This window comes from Hyla sarda, unplaced genomic scaffold (genome assembly GCF_029499605.1).
Source record: "Hyla sarda isolate aHylSar1 unplaced genomic scaffold, aHylSar1.hap1 scaffold_2703, whole genome shotgun sequence".
NCBI lineage: Eukaryota > Metazoa > Chordata > Amphibia > Anura > Hylidae > Hyla > Hyla sarda.
Window position 1 is genome coordinate 1 of NW_026609400.1, and position 21378 is coordinate 21378.

At 51.2% G+C, this 21378-nt stretch overlaps 1 long non-coding RNA gene across 1 annotated transcript; it reads right to left on the minus strand.

Moving 5' to 3' along the window:
* Positions 1-6: 6 nt before the first annotated feature.
* LOC130325194 (uncharacterized) lies at positions 7-21053 on the minus strand. Its single transcript, XR_008870054.1, has 3 exons — positions 20897-21053; positions 15540-15735; positions 7-158 (listed from the first exon to the last, which is right to left on the minus strand). It is a non-coding gene; the product is annotated as an uncharacterized LOC130325194 (long non-coding RNA).
* Positions 21054-21378: the final 325 nt, after the last annotated feature.

Consider the following 21378-nt stretch of genomic DNA (forward strand, 5'->3'; position numbering starts at 1 on the left):
CCCAGAGGTCAGGACGTATGTGTAACGGGAGGAGAAGGCTGCGATCTCCCCGCGATGGAGTCCACGTCGTCCGGGATGACCGAGATCCTGCTGACCCTCACCCCGATGGAGCGCAGCTTCTTACACATGAAGTAGGAGTTCGTGTCCTGAGTGTGGCCCTAAGTGATGAGAGCCCAGAGAAGAACATCAACGGGCGCCACTACATGTACCCCAATACACGTGCAGGAGCCCCCCCCAACTACATGTACCCCCAATACACGTGCAGGAGCCCCCCCAACTACATGTACCCCCAATACACGTGCAGGAGCCCCCCCAACTACATGTACCCCCAATACACGTGCAGGAGCCCCCCCAACTACATGTACCCCCAATACACGTGCAGGAGCCCCCCCAACTACATGTACCCCAATACACGTGCAGGAGCCCCCCCAACTACATGTACCCCAATACACGTGCAGGAGCCCCCCCAACTACATGTACCCCCAATACACGTGCAGGAGCCCCCCCAACTACATGTACCCCCAATACACGTGCAGGAGCCCCCCCAACTACATGTACCCCCAATACACGTGCAGGAGCACCCCCAACTACATGTACCCCAATACACGTGCAGGAGCCCCCCCAACTACATGTACCCCCAATACACGTGCAGGAGCCCCCCCCCCCCAACTACATGTACCCCCAATACACGTGCAGGAGCCCCCCAACTACATGTACCCCAATACACGTGCAGGAGCCCCCCCAACTACATGTACCCCCAGTACATGTGCAGGACACCCCCCCCCCAACTACATGTACCCCCAATACACGTGCAGGAGCCCCACCCAACTACATGTACCCCCAATACACGTGCAGGAGCCCCCCCAGCTACATGTACCCCCAATACACGTGCAGCACCCCCCCAACTACATGTACCCCCAATACACGTGCAGCACCCCCCAACTACATGTACCCCCAATACACGTGCAGCACCCCCCAACTACATGTACCCCCAATACACGTGCAGCACCCCCCAACTACATGTACCCCCAATACACGTGCAGGAGCCCCCCAACTACATGTACCCCAATACATGAGCAGGAGCCCCCCCAACTACATGTACCCCCAATACATGAGCAGGAGCCCCCCAACTACATGTACCCCCAATACATGTGCAGCACCCCCCAACTACATGTGCCCCCAATACACGTGCAGGAGCCCCCCCAACTACATGTACCCCCAATACACGTGCAGGAGCCCCCCTAACTACATGTACCCCCAATACACGTGCAGGAGCCCCCCCAACTACATGTACCCCAATACACACGTGCAGGAGCCCCCCCAATACACGTGCAGGACCCCCCCCCCAACTACATGTACCCCCAGTACATGTGCAGGAGCCCCCCCAACTACATGTACCCCAATACACGTGCAGGAGCCCCCCCAACTACATGTACCCCAATACACGTGCAGGAGCCCCCCCAACTACATGTACCCCAATACACGTGCAGGAGCCCCCCCAACTACATGTACCCCCAATACACGTGCAGGAGCCCCCCCCCCAACTACATGTACCCCCAATACACGTGCAGGAGCCCCCCAACTACATGTACCCCAATACACGTGCAGGAGCCCCCCCAACTACATGTACCCCCTATACACGTGCAGGAGCCCCCCCAACTACATGTACCCCAATACACACGTGCAGGAGCCCCCCCAATACACGTGCAGGACCCCCCCCCCCCAACTACATGTACCCCCAATACATGAGCAGGAGCCCCCCAACTACATGTACCCCCAATACATGTGCAGCACCCCCCAACTACATGTGCCCCCAATACACGTGCAGGAGCCCCCCCAACTACATGTACCCCCAATACACGTGCAGGAGCCCCCCTAACTACATGTACCCCCAATACACGTGCAGGAGCCCCCCCAACTACATGTACCCCAATACACACGTGCAGGAGCCCCCCAATACACGTGCAGGACCCCCCCCCCAACTACATGTACCCCCAGTACATGTGCAGGAGCCCCCCCAACTACATGTACCCCAATACACGTGCAGGAGCCCCCCCAACTACATGTACCCCAATACACGTGCAGGAGCCCCCCCAACTACATGTACCCCAATACACGTGCAGGAGCCCCCCCAACTACATGTACCCCCAATACACGTGCAGGAGCCCCCCCCCCAACTACATGTACCCCCAATACACGTGCAGGAGCCCCCCAACTACATGTACCCCAATACACGTGCAGGAGCCCCCCCAACTACATGTACCCCCTATACACGTGCAGGAGCCCCCCCAACTACATGTACCCCAATACACACGTGCAGGAGCCCCCCCAATACACGTGCAGGACCCCCCCCCCCAACTACATGTACCCCCAGTACATGTGCAGGAGCCCCCCCAACTACATGTACCCCAATACACGTGCAGGAGCCCCCCCAACTACATGTACCCCAATACACGTGCAGGAGCCCCCCCAACTACATGTACCCCAATACACGTGCAGGAGCCCCCCCAACTACATGTACCCCAATACACGTGCAGGAGCCCCCCCAACTACATGTACCCCAATACACGTGCTGGAGCCCCCCCCAACTACATGTACCCCAATACACGTGCAGGAGCCCCCCCAACTACATGTACCCCAATACACGTGCAGGAGCCCCCCCAACTACATGTACCCCAATACACGTGCAGGAGCCCCCCCAACTACATGTACCCCAATACACGTGCAGGAGCCCCCCCAACTACATGTACCCCCAATACACGTGCAGGAGCCCCCCCAACTACATGTACCCCAATACACACGTGCAGGAGCCCCCCCAATACACGTGCAGGACCCCCCCCCAACTACATGTACCCCCAGTACATGTGCAGGAGCCCCCCCAACTACATGTACCCCAATACACGTGCAGGAGCCCCCCCAACTACATGTACCCCAATACACGTGCAGGAGCCCCCCCAACTACATGTACCCCAATACACGTGCAGGAGCCCCCCCAACTACATGTACCCCAATACACGTGCAGGAGCCCCCCCAACTACATGTACCCCAATACACGTGCAGGAGCCCCCCCAACTACATGTACCCCAATACACGTGCAGGAGCCCCCCCAACTACATGTACCCCCAATACACGTGCAGGAGCCCCCCCAACTACATGTACCCCAATACACACGTGCAGGAGCCCCCCCAATACACGTGCAGGACCCCCCCCCAACTACATGTACCCCCAGTACATGTGCAGGAGCCCCCCCAACTACATGTACCCCAATACACGTGCAGGAGCCCCCCCAACTACATGTACCCCAATACACGTGCAGGAGCCCCCCCAACTACATGTACCCCCAATACACGTGCAGGAGCCCCCCCAACTACATGTACCCCAATACACACGTGCAGGAGCCCCCCCAATACACGTGCAGGACCCCCCCCCAACTACATGTACCCCCAGTACATGTGCAGGAGCCCCCCCAACTACATGTACCCCAATACACGTGCAGGAGCCCCCCCAACTACATGTACCCCAATACACGTGCAGGAGCCCCCCCAACTACATGTACCCCAATACACGTGCAGGAGCCCCCCCAACTACATGTACCCCAATACACGTGCAGGAGCCCCCCCAACTACATGTACCCCAATACACGTGCAGGAGCCCCCCCAACTACATGTACCCCAATACACGTGCAGGAGCCCCCCCAACTACATGTACCCCAATACACGTGCAGGAGCCCCCCCAACTACATGTACCCCAATACACGTGCAGGAGCCCCCCCAACTACATGTACCCCAATACACGTGCAGGAGCCCCCCCAACTACATGTACCCCAATACACGTGCAGGAGCCCCCCCAACTACATGTACCCCAATACACGTGCAGGAGCCCCCCCAATACACGTGCAGGAGCCCCCCCCCAACTACATGTACCCCAATACACGTGCAGGAGCCCCCCCAACTACAAAGGCCCCCAATACATGTGCAGGAGCCCCCCCAACTACATGTACCCCCAATACACGTGCAGGAGCCCCCCCAACTACATGTACCCCCAATACACGTACAGGAGCCCCCCAACTACATGTACCCCCAATACACGTGCAGGAGCCCCCCCAACTACATGTACCCCCAATACACGTACAGGAGCCCCCCCAACTACATGTACCCCAATACACGTGCAGGAGCCCCCCAATTACATGTACCCCAATACACGTGCAGGAGCCCCCCAACTACATGTACCCCCAATACACGTGCAGGAGCCCCACCCAACTACATGTACCCCCAATACACGTGCAGGAGCCCCACCCAACTACATGTACCCCCAATACACGTGCAGCACCCCCCCAGCTACATGTACCCCCAATACACATGCAGCACCCCCCAACTACATGTACCCCCAATACACGTGCAGCACCCCCCCAACTACATGTACCCCCAATACACGTGCAGGAGCCCCCCCAACTACATGTACCCCAATACATGAGCAGGAGCCCCCCAACTACATGTACCCCAATACATGAGCAGGAGCCCCCCAACTACATGTACCCCCAATACATGTGCAGCACCCCCCAACTACATGTGCCCCCAATACACGTGCAGGAGCCCCCCCAACTACATGTGCCCCCAATACACGTGCAGCACCCCCCAACTACATGTACCCCAATACACACGTGCAGGAGCCCCCCCAATACACGTGCAGGACCCCCCCCCCCCAACTACATGTACCCCCAGTACATGTGCAGGAGCCCCCCCAACTACATGTACCCCAATACACGTGCAGGAGCCCCCCCAACTACATGTACCCCAATACACGTGCAGGAGCCCCCCCAACTACATGTACCCCAATACACGTGCAGGAGCCCCCCCAACTACATGTATCCCAATACACGTGCAGGAGCCCCCCCCAACTACATGTACCCCAATACACGTGCAGGAGCCCCCCCCCAACTACATGTACCCCAATACACGTGCAGGAGCCCCCCCAACTACATGTACCCCCAGTACATGTGCAGGAGCCCCCCCAACTACATGTACCCCAATACACGTGCAGGAGCCCCCCCAACTACATGTACCCCAATACACGTGCAGGAGCCCCCCCAACTACATGTACCCCAATACACGTGCAGGAGCCCCCCCAACTACATGTACCCCAATACACGTGCAGGAGCCCCCCCAACTACATGTACCCCCAATACACGTGCAGGAGCCCCCCCAACTACATGTACCCCCAATACACGTGCAGGAGCCCCCCCAACTACATGTACCCCAATACACACGTGCAGGAGCCCCCCCAATACATGTGCAGGACCCCCCCCCAACTACATGTACCCCCAGTACATGTGCAGGAGCCCCCCCAACTACATGTACCCCAATACACGTGCAGGAGCCCCCCCAACTACATGTACCCCAATACACGTGCAGGAGCCCCCCCAACTACATGTACCCCAATACACGTGCAGGAGCCCCCCCCAACTACATGTACCCCAATACACGTGCAGGAGCCCCCCAACTACATGTACCCCAATACACGTGCAGGAGCCCCCCCAACTACATGTACCCCAATACACGTGCAGGTGCCCCCCCAACTACATGTACCCCAATACACGTGCAGGAGCCCCCCCAATACACGTGCAGGAGCCCCCCCCCAACTACATGTACCCCAATACACGTGCAGGAGCCCCCCCAACTACAAAGGCCCCCAATACACGTACAGGAGCCCCACCCAACTACATGTACCCCCAATACACGTGCAGGAGCCCCACCCAACTACATGTACCCCCAATACACGTGCAGCACCCCCCCAGCTACATGTACCCCCAATACACATGCAGCACCCCCCAACTACATGTACCCCCAATACACGTGCAGGAGCCCCCCCAACTACATGTACCCCAATACATGAGCAGGAGCCCCCCAACTACATGTACCCCCAATACATGTGCAGCACCCCCCAACTACATGTGCCCCCAATACACGTGCAGCACCCCCCAACTACATGTACCCCAATACACACGTGCAGGAGCCCCCCCAATACACGTGCAGGACCCCCCCCCCCCCAACTACATGTACCCCCAGTACATGTGCAGGAGCCCCCCCAACTACATGTACCCCAATACACGTGCAGGAGCCCCCCCAACTACATGTACCCCAATACACGTGCAGGAGCCCCCCCAACTACATGTACCCCAATACACTTGCAGGAGCCCCCCCCCAACTACATGTACCCCAATACACGTGCAGCACCCCCCCAACTACATGTACCCCAATACACATGCAGGAGCCCCCCCAACTACATGTACCCCAATACACGTGCAGGAGCCCCCCAACTACATGTACCCCAATACACGCGCAGGAGCCCCCCCCAACTACATGTACCCCAATACACGTGCAGGAGCCCCCCCAACTACAAAGGCCCCCAATACACGTGCAGGAGCCCCCCCAACTACATGTACCCCCAATACACGTGCAGGAGCCCCCCCAACTACATGTACCCCCAATACACGTGCAGGAGCCCCACCCAACTACATGTACCCCCAATACACGTGCAGCACCCCCCCCCAGCTACATGTACCCCCAATACACGTGCAGCACCCCCCAACTACATGTACCCCCAATACACGTGCAGGAGCCCCCCCAACTACATGTACCCCAATACATGAGCAGGAGCCCCCCAACTACATCTACCCCCAATACATGAGCAGGAGCCCCCCAACTACATGTACCCCCAATACATGTGCAGCACCCCCCAACTACATGTGCCCCCAATACACGTGCAGGAGCCCCCCCAACTACATGTGCCCCCAATACACGTGCAGCACCCCCCAACTACATGTACCCCAATACACACGTGCAGGAGCCCCCCCAATACACGTGCAGGACCCCCCCCCCAACTACATGTACCCCCAGTACATGTGCAGGAGCCCCCCCAACTACATGTACCCCAATACACGTGCAGGAGCCCCCCCAACTACATGTACCCCAATACACGTGCAGGAGCCCCCCCAACTACATGTACCCCAATACACGTGCAGGAGCCCCCCCCAACTACATGTACCCCAATACACGTGCAGGAGCCCCCCCCCAACTACATGTACCCCAATACACGTGCAGGAGCCCCCCCCAACTACATGTACCCCAATACACATGCAGGAGCCCCCCCAACTACATGTACCCCAATACACGTGCAGGAGCCCCCCCAACTACATGTACCCCAATACACGTGCAGGAGCCCCCCCCAACTACATGTACCCCAATACACGTGCAGGAGCCCCCCCCCAACTACAAAGGCCCCCAATACACGTGCAGGAGCCCCCCCAACTACATGTACCCCAATACACGTTCAGGAGCCCCCCCCCAACTACATGTACCCCCAATACACGTGCAGGAGCCCCCCAACTACATGTACCCCCCAATACACGTGCAGGAGCCCCCCCCCAACTACATGTACCCCAATACACGTGCAGGAGCCCCCCAACTACATGTACCCCCAATACACGTGCAGGAGCCCCCCAACTACATGTACCCCCAATACACGTACAGGAGCCCCCCCAACTACATGTACCCCAATACACGTGCAGGAGCCCCCCCAACTACATGTACCCCAATACACGTGCAGGAGCCCCCCCAACTACATGTACCCCAATACACGTGCAGGAGCCCCCCCAACTACATGTACCCCAATACACGTGCAGGAGCCCCCCCAACTACATGTACCCCAATACACGTGCAGGAGCCCCCCCAACTACATGTACCCCAATACACGTGCAGGAGCCCCCCAACTACATGTACCCCAATACACGTGCAGGAGCCCCCCAACTACATGTACCCCCAATACACGTACAGGAGCCCCCCAACTACATGTACCCCCAATACACGTACAGGAGCCCCCCAACTACATGTACCCCCAATACACGTACAGGAGCCCCCCAACTACATGTACCCCAATACACGTGCAGGAGCCCCCCAACTACATGTACCCCAATACACGTGCAGGAGCCCCCCAACTACATGTACCCCAATACACGTGCAGGAGCCCCCCAACTACATGTACCCCAATACACGTGCAGGAGCCCCCCAACTACATGTACCCCAATACACTTGCAGGAGCCCCCCAACTACATGTACCCCAATACACGTGCAGGAGCCCCCCAACTACATGTACCCCAATACACGTGCAGGAGCCCCCCCAACTACATGTACCCCCAATACACGTACAGGAGCCCCCCCAACTACATGTACCCCAATACACGTGCAGGAGCCCCCCAACTACATGTACCCCAATACACGTGCAGGAGCCCCCCAACTACATGTACCCCAATACACGTGCAGGAGCCCCCCAACTACATGTACCCCAATACACGTGCAGGAGCCCCCCAACTACATGTACCCCAATACACGTGCAGGAGCCCCCCAACTACATGTACCCCAATACACGTGCAGGAGCCCCCCAACTACATGTACCCCAATACACGTGCAGGAGCCCCCCAACTACATGTACCCCAATACACGCGCAGGAGCCCCCCAACTACATGTACCCCAATACACGCGCAGGAGCCCCCCAACTACATGTACCCCAATACACGCGCAGGAGCCCCCCAACTACATGTACCCCAATACACGTGCAGGAGCCCCCCAACTACATGTACCCCAATACACGTGCAGGAGCCCCCCAACTACATGTACCCCAATACACGTGCAGGAGCCCCCCAACTACATGTACCCCAATACACGTGCAGGAGCCCCCCAACTACATGTACCCCAATACACGTGCAGGAGCCCCCCAACTACATGTACCCCAATACACGCGCAGGAGCCCCCCAACTACATGTACCCCAATACACGCGCAGGAGCCCCCCAACTACATGTACCCCAATACACGTGCAGGAACCCCCCAACTACATGTACTACCATTTGGACCCACAGAACCATATGATCTGGAGCAGAGGGGGCGTGGTGATAAAGAGACTGATACAAAAGTCATGTGTGGGGGGGAGGAGCCTTAGGGGAGTCATGTGTTGTGAAGGGAGGAGTTTTAGGGGAGTCATGTGTGGTGGGGGGAGGAGCCTTAGGAGAGTCGTGTGTGTGTGTGTGTGGGAGGAGCCTTAGGGGAGTCATGGGGGTGGGGCAGAGCCTTTGGGGAGTCATGTGGGGGGGGGGGGGGGGCAGAGCCTTTGGGGAGTCATGTGGGGGGGGCAGAGCCTTTGGGGAGTCATGTGGGGGGGGGGGGGGCAGAGCCTTTGGGGAGTCATGTGGGGGGGGGGGGCAGAGCCTTTGGGGAGCAATGCATTGGGGGAGGAGCCTTAGGGTGCATTCACAAAACGAAATTCCACGGTGTGAACTTAACATTAGTGTGAATGGGTCTATGCGAGACCTGTTCACATTGCGGAATTTCCGCGGCGGACAATTCCGCCGCAGAAATTGTTCCGCACAGAAAGAACATGTTCATTTTCTGCGGTGATTCCGCGAGCACTGCACAGCTGTCAAGTAGCTTCAGCGGCAACAGCCAGACGGAGATTCCGCAGAGTGAACGCACCCTTAGCGGAGTAATGTATGGGGGGGAGGAGCCTTAGCGGAGTAATGTATGGGGGGGGGGGAGGAGCCTTAGTGGAGTAATGTATGGTGGGAGGAGCCTTAGCGGAGTAATGTATGGGGGGGAGGAGCCTTAGCGGAGTAATGTATGGGGGGGAGGAGCCTTAGCGGAGTAATGTATGGGGGGGGAGGAGCCTTAGCGGAGTAATGTATGGGGGGAGGAGCCTTAGCGGAGTAATGTATGGGGGGGAGGAGCCTTAGCGGAGTAATGTATGGTGGGAGGAGCCTTAGCGGAGTAATGTATGGTGGGAGGAGCCTTAGCGGAGTAATGTATGGTGGGAGGAGCCTTAACGGAGTAATGTATGGGTGGGGGAGGAGCCTTAGCGGAGTAATGTATGGTGGGAGGAGCCTTAGCGGAGTAATGTATGGGGGGGAGGAGCCTTAGCGGAGTAATGTATGGGGGAGGAGCCTTAGCGGAGTAATGTATGGTGGGAGGAGCCTTAGCGGAGTAATGTATGGTGGGAGGAGCCTTAGCGGAGTAATGTATGGGGGGGAGGAGCCTTAGCAGAGTAATGTATGGGGGGGAGGAGCCTTAGAGGAGTAATGTATGGGGAGTAATGTATGGGGGGGAGGAGCCTTAGAGGAGTAATGTATGGGGGGAGGAGCCTTAGCGGAGTAATGTATGGTGGGAGGAGCCTTAGCGGAGTAATGTATGGGGGGGAGGAGCCTTAGAGGAGTAATGTATGGGGAGTAATGTATGGGGGGGAGGAGCCTTAGCGGAGTAATGTATGGGGGGAGGAGCCTTAGCGGGGTAATGTATGGTGGGAGGAGCCTTAGCGGAGTAATGTATGGGTGGGGGAGGAGCCTTAGCGGAGTAATGTATGGTGGGAGGAGCCTTAGCGGAGTAATGTATGGGGGGGAGGAGCCTTAGCGGAGTAATGTATGGGGGGGAGGAGCCTTAGCGGAGTAATGTATGGGGGGGAGGAGCCTTAGCGGAGTAATGTATGGTGGGAGGAGCCTTAGCGGAGTAATGTATGGTGGGAGGAGCCTTAGCGGAGTAATGTATGGGGGGGAGGAGCCTTAGCAGAATAATGTATGGGGGGAGGAGCCTTAGAGGAGTAATGTATGGGGAGTAATGTATGGGGGGGGGAGCCTTAGAGGAGTAATGTATGGGGGAGGAGCCTTAGAGGAGTAATGTATGGGGGGGAGGAGCCTTAGCGGAGTAATGTATGGGGGGAGGAGCCTTAGAGGAGTAATGTATGGGGGGAGGAGCCTTAGCAGAGTAATGTATGGTGGGGGAGGAGCCTTAGAGGAGTAATGTATGGGGGGGGAGGAGCCTTAGAGGAGTAATGTATGGGGGGGGAGGAGCAGCCTTAGCGGAGTAATGTATGGTGGGAGGAGCCTTAGCAGAGTAATGTATGGGGGGGAAGGGCTCTAGAGAAGTAATGTATGGGGGGGGAAGGGCTCTAGAGAAGTCATGTATGGGGGGGGGAAGGGCTCTAGAGAAGTCATGTATGGGGGGGGGGAAGGGCTCTAGAGAAGTCATGTATGGGGGGGGAAGGGCTCTAGAGAAGTCATGTATGGGGGGGAAGGGCTCTAGTGAAGTCATGTATGGGGGGGGAAGGGCTCTAGAGAAGTCATGTATGGGGGGGAAGGGCTCTAGTGAAGTCATGTATGGGGGGGGAAGGGCTCTAGAGAAGTCATGTATGGGGGGGAAGGGCTCTAGAGAAGTCATGTATGGGGGGGGAAGGGCTCTAGGGAAGTCATGTATGGGGGAAGGGCTCTAGGGAAGTCATGTATGGGGGGGGAAGGGCTCTAGGGAAGTCATGTATGGGGGGGGAAGGGCTCTAGAGAAGTCATGTATGGGGGGGGAAGGGCTCTAGAGAAGTCATGTATGGGGGGGGAAGGGCTCTAGGGAAGTCATGTATGGGGGGGGAAGGGCTCTAGGGAAGTCATGTATGGGGGGGAAGGGCTCTAGAGAAGTCATGTATGGGGGGGAAGGGCTCTAGGGAAGTCATGTATGGGGGGGGAAGGGCTCTAGGGAAGTCATGTATGGGGGGGAAGGGCTCTAGAGAAGTCATGTATGGGGGGGGAAGGGCTCTAGGGAAGTCATGTATGGGGGAAGGGCTCTAGAGAAGTCATGTATGGGGGGGAAGGGCTCTAGAGAAGTCATGTATGGGGGGAAGGGCTCTAGAGAAGTCATGTATGGGGGGGAAGGGCTCTAGAGAAGTCATGTATGGGGGGAAGGGCTCTAGAGAAGTCATGTATGGGGGGGAAGGGCTCTAGAGAAGTCATGTATGGGGGGAAGGGCTCTAGAGAAGTCATGTATGGGGGGGAAGGGCTCTAGAGAAGTCATGTATGGGGGGGAAGGGCTCTAGAGAAGTCATGTATGGGGGGGAAGGGCTCTAGAGAAGTCATGTATGGGGGGAAGGGCTCTAGAGAAGTCATGTATGGGGGGGAAGGGCTCTAGAGAAGTCATGTATGGGGGAAGGGCTCTAGGGAAGTCATGTATGGGGGAAGGGCTCTAGAGAAGTCATGTATGGGGGGAAGGGCTCTAGAGAAGTCATGTATGGGGGGGGGAAGGGCTCTAGAGAAGTCATGTATGGGGGGGGAAGGGCTCTAGGGAAGTCATGTATGGGGGGGGAAGGGCTCTAGGGAAGTCATGTATGGGGGGGAAGGGCTCTAGGGAAGTCATGTATGGGGGGGGAAGGGCTCTAGAGAAGTCATGTATGGGGGAAGGGCTCTAGAGAAGTCATGTATGGGGGGGAAGGGCTCTAGAGAAGTCATGTATGTGGGGAAGGGCTCTAGGGAAGTCATGTATGGGGGGGAAGGGCTCTAGAGAAGTCATGTATGGGGGGGAAGGGCTCTAGAGAAGTCATGTATGGGGGAAGGGCTCTAGAGAAGTCATGTATGGGGGGAAGGGCTCTAGAGAAGTCATGTATGGGGGGGAAGGGCTCTAGGGAAGTCATGTATGTGGGGAAGGGCTCTAGAGAAGTCATGTATGGGGGAAGGGCTCTAGAGAAGTCATGTATGGGGGGAAGGGCTCTAGAGAAGTCATGTATGGGGGGAAGGGCTCTAGAGAAGTCATGTATGGGGGGGAAGGGCTCTAGGGAAGTCATGTATGTGGGGAAGGGCTCTAGAGAAGTCATGTATGGGGGAAGGGCTCTAGGGAAGTCATGTATGGGGGAAGGGCTCTAGAGAAGTCATGTACGGGGGGGAAGGGCTCTAGAGAAGTCATGTATGGGGGGGAAGGGCTCTAGAGAAGTCATGTATGGGGGGGAAGGGCTCTAGAGAAGTCATGTATGGGGGGGAAGGGCTCTAGAGAAGTCATGTATGGGGGAAGGGCTCTAGAGAAGTCATGTATGGGGGAAGGGCTCTAGAGAAGTCATGTATGGGGGGGAAGGGCTCTAGAGAAGTCATGTATGGGGGGAAGGGCTCTAGGGAAGTCATGTATGGGGGGGAAGGGCTCTAGAGAAGTCATGTATGGGGGAAGGGCTCTAGAGAAGTCATGTATGGGGGAAGGGCTCTAGAGAAGTCATGTATGGGGGGGGAAGGGCTCTAGAGAAGTCATGTATGGGGGGAAGGGCTCTAGGGAAGTCATGTATGGGGGGAAGGGCTCTAGAGAAGTCATGTATGGGGGGGAAGGGCTCTAGGGAAGTCATGTATGGGGGGAAGGGCTCTAGAGAAGTCATGTATGGGGGGGAAGGGCTCTAGGGAAGTCATGTATGTGGGGAAGGGCTCTAGAGAAGTCATGTATGGGGGAAGGGCTCTAGGGAAGTCATGTATGGGGGAAGGGCTCTAGAGAAGTCATGTACGGGGGGGAAGGGCTCTAGAGAAGTCATGTATGGGGGGGAAGGGCTCTAGAGAAGTCATGTATGGGGGGAAGGGCTCTAGAGAAGTCATGTATGGGGGGGGAAGGGCTCTAGAGAAGTCATGTATGGGGGGGAAGGGCTCTAGAGAAGTCATGTATGGGGGAAGGGCTCTAGAGAAGTCATGTATGGGGGAAGGGCTCTAGAGAAGTCATGTATGGGGGGGGAAGGGCTCTAGAGAAGTCATGTATGGGGGGAAGGGCTCTAGGGAAGTCATGTATGGGGGGGAAGGGCTCTAGGGAAGTCATGTATGGGGGGGAAGGGCTCTAGAGAAGTCAAGTATGGGGGGGAGGGAAGGGCTCTAGAGAAGCCATGTATGGGGGGAAGGGCTCTAGAGAAGTCATGTATGGGGGGGAAGGGCTCTAGAGAAGTCATGTATGGGGGGAGGGAAGGGCTCTAGAGAAGTCATGTATGGGGGGAGGGAAGGGCTCTAGAGAAGTCATGTATGGGGGGAGGGAAGGGCTCTAGAGAAGTAATGTATGGGGGGGAAGGGCTCTAGAGAAGTCATGTATGGGGGGGGGAAGGGCTCTAGAGAAGTCATGTATGGGGGAGGGAAGGGCTCTAGAGAAGTCATGTATGGGGGGAAGGGCTCTAGAGAAGTCATGTATGGGGGAAGGGCTCTAGAGAAGTCATGTATGGGGGGAAGGGCTCTAGAGAAGTCATGTATGGGGGGGAAGGGCTCTAGAGAAGTCATGTATGGGGGGGGGAGGGCTCTAGAGAAGTCATGTATGGGGGGAAGGGCTCTAGAGAAGTCATGTATGGGGGGGAAGGGCTCTAGAGAAGTCATGTATGGGGGGGAAGGGCTCTAGAGAAGTCATGTATGTGGGGAAGGGCTCTAGAGAAGTCATGTATGTGGGGAAGGGCTCTAGAGAAGTCATGTATGGGGGGGAAGGACTCTAGAGAAGTCATGTATGGGGGGGAAGGACTCTAGAGAAGTCATGTATGGGGGAAGGGCTCTAGAGAAGTCATGTATGTGGGAAAGGGCTCTAGAGAAGTCATGTATGGGGGGAAGGGCTCTAGAGAAGTCATGTATGGGGGGGAAGGGCTCTAGAGAAGTCATGTATGGGGGGGAAGGGCTCTAGAGAAGTCATGTATGGGGGGGGAAGGGCTCTAGAGAAGTCATGTATGGGGGGGAAGGGCTCTAGAGAAGTCATGTATGGGGGGGGAAGGGCTCTAGGGAAGTCATGTATGGCGGGGGGAAGGACTCTAGAGAAGTCATGTATGGGGGAAGGGCTCTAGAGAAGTCATGTATGGGGGGGAGGGAAGGGCTCTAGAGAAGTCATGTATGGGGGGAAGGGCTCTAGAGAAGTCATGTATGGGGGGGAGGGAAGGGCTCTAGAGAAGTCATGTATGGGGGGGGAAGGGCTCTAATGAAGTCATGTATGGGGGGAAGGGCTCTAGAGAAGTCATGTATGGGGGGAAGGGCTCTAGAGAAGTCATGTATGGGGGGAAGGGCTCTAGAGAAGTCATGTATGGGGGGAAGGGCTCTAGAGAAGTCATGTATGGGGGGAAGGGCTCTAGAGAAGTCATGTATGGGGGAGGGAAGGGCTCTAGAGAAGTCATGTATGGGGGGAAGGGCTCTAGAGAAGTCATGTATGGGGGGGAAGGGCTCTAGAGAAGTCATGTATGGGGGGAAGGGCTCTAGAGAAGTCATGTATGGGGGAAGGAAGGGCTCTAGAGAAGTCATGTATGGGGGAGGGAAGGGCTCTAGAGAAGTCATGTATGGGGGGAAGGGCTCTAGAGAAGTCATGTATGGGGGAAGGGCTCTAGAGAAGTCATGTATGGGGGGAGGGAAGGGCTCTAGAGAAGTCATGTATGGGGGGAAGGGCTCTAGAGAAGTCATGTATGGGGGGGAAGGGCTCTAGAGAAGTCATGTATGGGGGGAAGGGCTCTAGAGAAGTCATGTATGGGGGGGGAGGGCTCTAGAGAAGTCATGTATGGGGGGAAGGGCTCTAGAGAAGCCATGTATGGGGAGGGAAGGGCTCTAGAGAAGTCATGTATGGGGGAGGGAAGGGCTCTAGAGAAGTAATGTATGGGGGGAAGGGCTCTAGAGAAGTCATGTATGGGGGAGGGAAGGGCTCTAGAGAAGTCTCTTTTCAGTTCCCAATAACACCGCTCGGGGCCCCGCAGTGTGGTTGGACTGGTGTCTCACCTTCAGGATCTCGTCCCCGATGATGATGATGCCGGCGGTGACAGTCCCGGTGGCCGATTCGCTACTCTCGGCAGAAGATGAAGAGCGGCAGAAGTTATTGGAGGACATGATGAGGTGCCCCTGCAGCCTCCCTAACCGGCAGACCTCTCTGCTGAGCCGCAGAACCCCGCTGCCCCACATGAGCCCCCAGGGGCCCCTGCCAGGAGAACAAGAGATAGAGAACAATGGGTGGGGGAGGGCGCTGTAACCCCTTCATTACCTCAGATAACGGTCACTATACACAGGTACAGGGGATAAAGGGCACACTATACAGTAATATAAGGACAGTGTACACTATACAGTAATATAAGGAGACAGTGTACACTATACAGTAATATAAGGAGACAGTGTACACTATACAGTAATATAAGGACAGTGTACACTATACAGTAATATAAGGACAGTGTACACTATACAGTAATATAAGGACAGTGTACACTATACAGTAATATAAGGACAGTGTACACTATACAGTAATATAAGGACAGTGTACACTATACAGTAATATAAGGACAGTGTACAGTATACAGTAATATAAGGACAGTGTACACTATACAGTAATATAAGGAGACAGTGTACACTATACAGTAATATAAGGAGACAGTGTACACTATACAGTAATATAAGGAGACAGTGTACACTATACAGTAATATAAGGAGACAGTGTACACTATACAGTAATATAAGGACACAGTGTACACTATACAGTAATATAAGGAGACAGTGTACACTATACAGTAATATAAGGACAGTGTACACTATACAGTAATATAAGGAGACAGTGTACACTGTACAGTAATATAAGGACAGTGTACACTATACAGTAATATAAGGAGACAGTGTACACTATACAGTAATATAAGGACAGTGTACACTATACAGTAATATAAGGAGACAGTGTACACTATACAGTAATATAAGGACACAGTGTACACTATACAGTAATATAAGGACACAGTGTACACTATACAGTAATATAAGGAGACAGTGTACACTATACAGTAATATAAGGAGACAGTGTACACTATACAGTAATATAAGGAGACAGTGTACACTATACAGTAATATAAGGAGACAGTGTACACTATACAGTAATATAAGGAGACAGTGTACACTATACAGTAATATAAGGAGACAGCGTACACTATACAGTAATATAAGGACAGTGCACACTATACAGTAATATAAGGACAGTGTACACTATACAGTAATATAAGGAGACAGTGTACACTATACAGTAATATAAGGACAGTGTACACTATACAGTAATATAAGGAGACAGCGTACACTATACAGTAATATAAGGAGACAGCGTACACTATACAGTAATATAAGGAGACAGCGTACACTATACAGTAATATAAGGAGACAGTGTACACTATACAGTAATATAAGGACAGTGTACACTATACAGTAATATAAGGAGACAGCGTACACTATACAGTAATATAAGGAGACAGCGTACACTATACAGTAATATAAGGAGACAGTGTACACTATACAGTAATATAAGGACACAGTGTACACTATACAGTAATATAAGGACAGTGTACACTATACAGTAATATAAGGAGACAGTGTACACTGTACAGTAATATAAGGACAGTGTACACTATACAGTAATATAAGGAGACAGTGTACACTATACAGTAATATAAGGACAGTGTACACTATACAGTAATATAAGGAGACAGTGTACACTATACAGTAATATAAGGACACAGTGTACACTATACAGTAATATAAGGACACAGTGTACACTATACAGTAATATAAGGACGACAGTGTACACTATACAGTAATATAAGGAGACAGTGTACACTATACAGTAATATAAGGAGACAGTGTACACTATACAGTAATATAAGGAGACAGTGTACACTATACAGTAATATAAGGAGACAGTGTACACTATACAGTAATATAAGGAGACAGTGTACACTATACAGTAATATAAGGAGACAGCGTACACTATACAGTAATATAAGGACAGTGCACACTATACAGTAATATAAGGACAGTGTACACTATACAGTAATATAAGGAGACAGTGTACACTATACAGTAATATAAGGACAGCGTACACTATACAGTAATATAAGGACAGTGTACACTATACAGTAATATAAGGAGACAGCGTACACTATACAGTAATATAAGGAGACAGCGTACACTATACAGTAATATAAGGAGACAGCGTACACTATACAGTAATATAAGGAGACAGTGTACACTATACAGTAATATAAGGACAGTGTACACTATACAGTAATATAAGGAGACAGTGTACACTATACAGTAATATAAGGACAGTGTACACTATACAGTAATATAAGGAGACAGTGTACACTATACAGTAATATAAGGACAGTGTACACTATACAGTAATATAAGGAGACAGTGTACACTATACAGTAATATAAGGACAGTGTACACTATACAGTAATATAAGGAGACAGTGTACACTATACAGTAATATAATACAGTGTACACTATACAGTAATATAAGGACAGTGTACACTATACAGTAATATAAGGACAGTGTACACTATACAGTAATATAAGGAGACAGTGTACACTATACAGTAATATAAGGAGACAGTGTACACTATACAGTAATATAAGGACAGTGTACACTATACAGTAATATAAGGAGACAGTGTACACTATACAGTAATATAAGGAGACAGTGTACACTATACAGTAATATAAGGAGACAGTGTACACTATACAGTAATATAAGGAGACAGTGTACACTATACAGTAATATAAGGACAGTGTACACTATACAGTAATATAAGGACAGTGTACACTATACAGTAATATAAGGAGACAGTGTACACTATACAGTAATATAAGGAGACAGTGTACACTATACAGTAATATAAGGAGAGTGTACACTATACAGTAATATAAGGAGACAGTGTACACTATACAGTAATATAAGGAGACAGTGTACACTATACAGTAATATAAGGAGACAGTGTACACTATACAGTGATATAAGGAGACAGTGTACACTATACAGTAATATAAGGACAGTGTACACTATACAGTAATATAAGGACAGTGTACACTATACAGTAATATAAGGAGACAGTGTACACTATACAGTAATATAAGGAGACAGTGTACACTATACAGTAATATAAGGACACAGTGTACACTATACAGTAATATAAGGAGACAGTGTACACTATACAGTAATATAAGGACAGTGTACACTATACAGTAATATAAGGAGACAGTGTACACTATACAGTAATATAAGGACAGTGTACACTATACAGTAATATAAGGAGACAGTGTACACTATACAGTAATATAAGGAGACAGTGTACACTATACAGTAATATAAGGACAGTGTACACTATACAGTAATATAAGGACAGTGTACACTATACAGTAATATAAGGAGACAGTGTACACTATACAGTAATATAAGGACAGTGTACACTATACAGTAATATAAGGACAGTGTACACTATACAGTAATATAAGGAGACAGTGTACACTATACAGTAATATAAGGACAGTGTACACTATACAGTAATATAAGGACAGTGTACACTATACAGTAATATAAGGAGACAGTGTACACTATACAGTAATATAAGGACAGTGTACACTATACAGTAATATAAGGACAGTGTACACTATACAGTAATATAAGGACAGTGTACACTATACAGTAATATAAGGAGACAGTGTACACTATACAGTAATATAAGGACAGTGTACACTATACAGTAATATAAGGAGACAGTGTACACTATACAGTAATATAAGGACACAGTGTACACTATACAGTAATATAAGGAGACAGTGTACACTATACAGTAATATAAGGACAGTGTACACTATACAGTAATATAAGGACAGTGTACACTATACAGTAATATAAGGAGACAGCGTACACTATACAGTAATATAAGGAGACAGCGTACACTATACAGTAATATAAGGAGACAGCGTACACTATACAGTAATATAAGGACAGTGTACACTATACAGTAATATAAGGAGACAGTGTACACTATACAGTAATATAAGGAGACAGTGTACACTATACAGTAATATAAGGAGACAGTGTACACTATACAGTAATATAAGGACAGTGTACACTATACAGTAATATAAGGAGACAGTGTACACTATACAGTAATATAAGGAGACAGTGTACACTATACAGTAATATAAGGAGACAGTGTACACTATACAGTAATATAAGGACACAGTGTACACTATACAGTAATATAAGGAGACAGTGTACACTATACAGTAATATAAGGACACAGTGTACACTATACAGTAATATAAGGACACAGTGTACACTATACAGTAATATAAGGAGACAGTGTACACTATACAGTAATATAAGGAGAAAGTGTACACTATACAGTAATATAAGGAGACAGTGCACACTATACAGTAATATAAGGACAGTGTACACTATACAGTAATATAAGGAGACAGTGTACACTATACAGTAATATAAGGAGACAGTGTACACTATACAGTAATATAAGGACAGTGTACACTATACAGTAATATAAGGACAGTGTACACTATACAGTAATATAAGGACAGTGTACACTATACAGTAATATAAGGACAGTGTACACTATACAGTAATATAAGGACAGTGTACACTATACAGTAATATAAGGAGACAGTGTACACTATACAGTAATATAAGGACAGTGTACACTATACAGTAATATAAGGAGACAGTGTACACTATACAGTAATATAAGGAGACAGTGTACACTATACAGTAATATAAGGAGACAGTGTACACTATACAGTAATATAAGGAGACAGTGTACACTATACAGTAATATAAGGAGACAGTGTACACTATACAGTAATATAAGGAGACAGTGTACACTATACAGTAATATAAGGAGACAGTGTACACTATACAGTAATATAAGGAGACAGTGTACACTATACAGTAATATAAGGAGACAGTGTACACTATACAGTAATATAAGGAGACAGTGTACACTATACAGTAATATAAGGAGACAGTGTACACTATACAGTAATATAAGGAGACAGTGTACACTATACAGTAATATAAGGAGACAGTGTACACTATACAGTAATATAAGGAGACAGTGTACACTATACAGTAATATAAGGACAGTGCACACTATACAGTAATATAAGGAGACAGTGTACACTATACAGTAATATAAGGACAGTGTACACTATACAGTAATATAAGGAGACAGTGTACACTATACAGTAATATAAGGAGACAGTGTATCGGTATATACAGGACTCTGGCGGGCAGTACACCGGGTCCCCACCTCTGTATACCGCTCCCGCTAGCACACGTGATGCTCGCCCCCACTTGCTTCCGGGATGCTCAGAGCTTCCGGCTTCATACAGGCCCCACCCCCTCTAGCGGTCTGATTGGCTTATCTGTACGTCAGCTGACCGCCGCGGCACCGCCCAATAATTTCCGTGTCATAACAAGCTCCCCGGAAACTACTTATAGCAAACGAGGTTCCGATATAAACTACACATGTAGACTTTTCACTATTAGAACAGTTATCAGAGATGGTGGGATCAGTAATGTGTGAATGAGAGATCTTTAGTGTGGTCATGTGATCAATCTAGAGGAAGGAATCCTCCTACAGAGGTCATGTGATCAATCAAGAGGAAGGAATCCTCGTACAGAGGTCATGTGATCAATCAAGAGGAAGGAATCCTCCTACAGAGGTCATGTGATCAATCAAGAGGAAGGAATCCTCCTACAGAGGTCATGTGATCAATCAAGAGGAAGGAA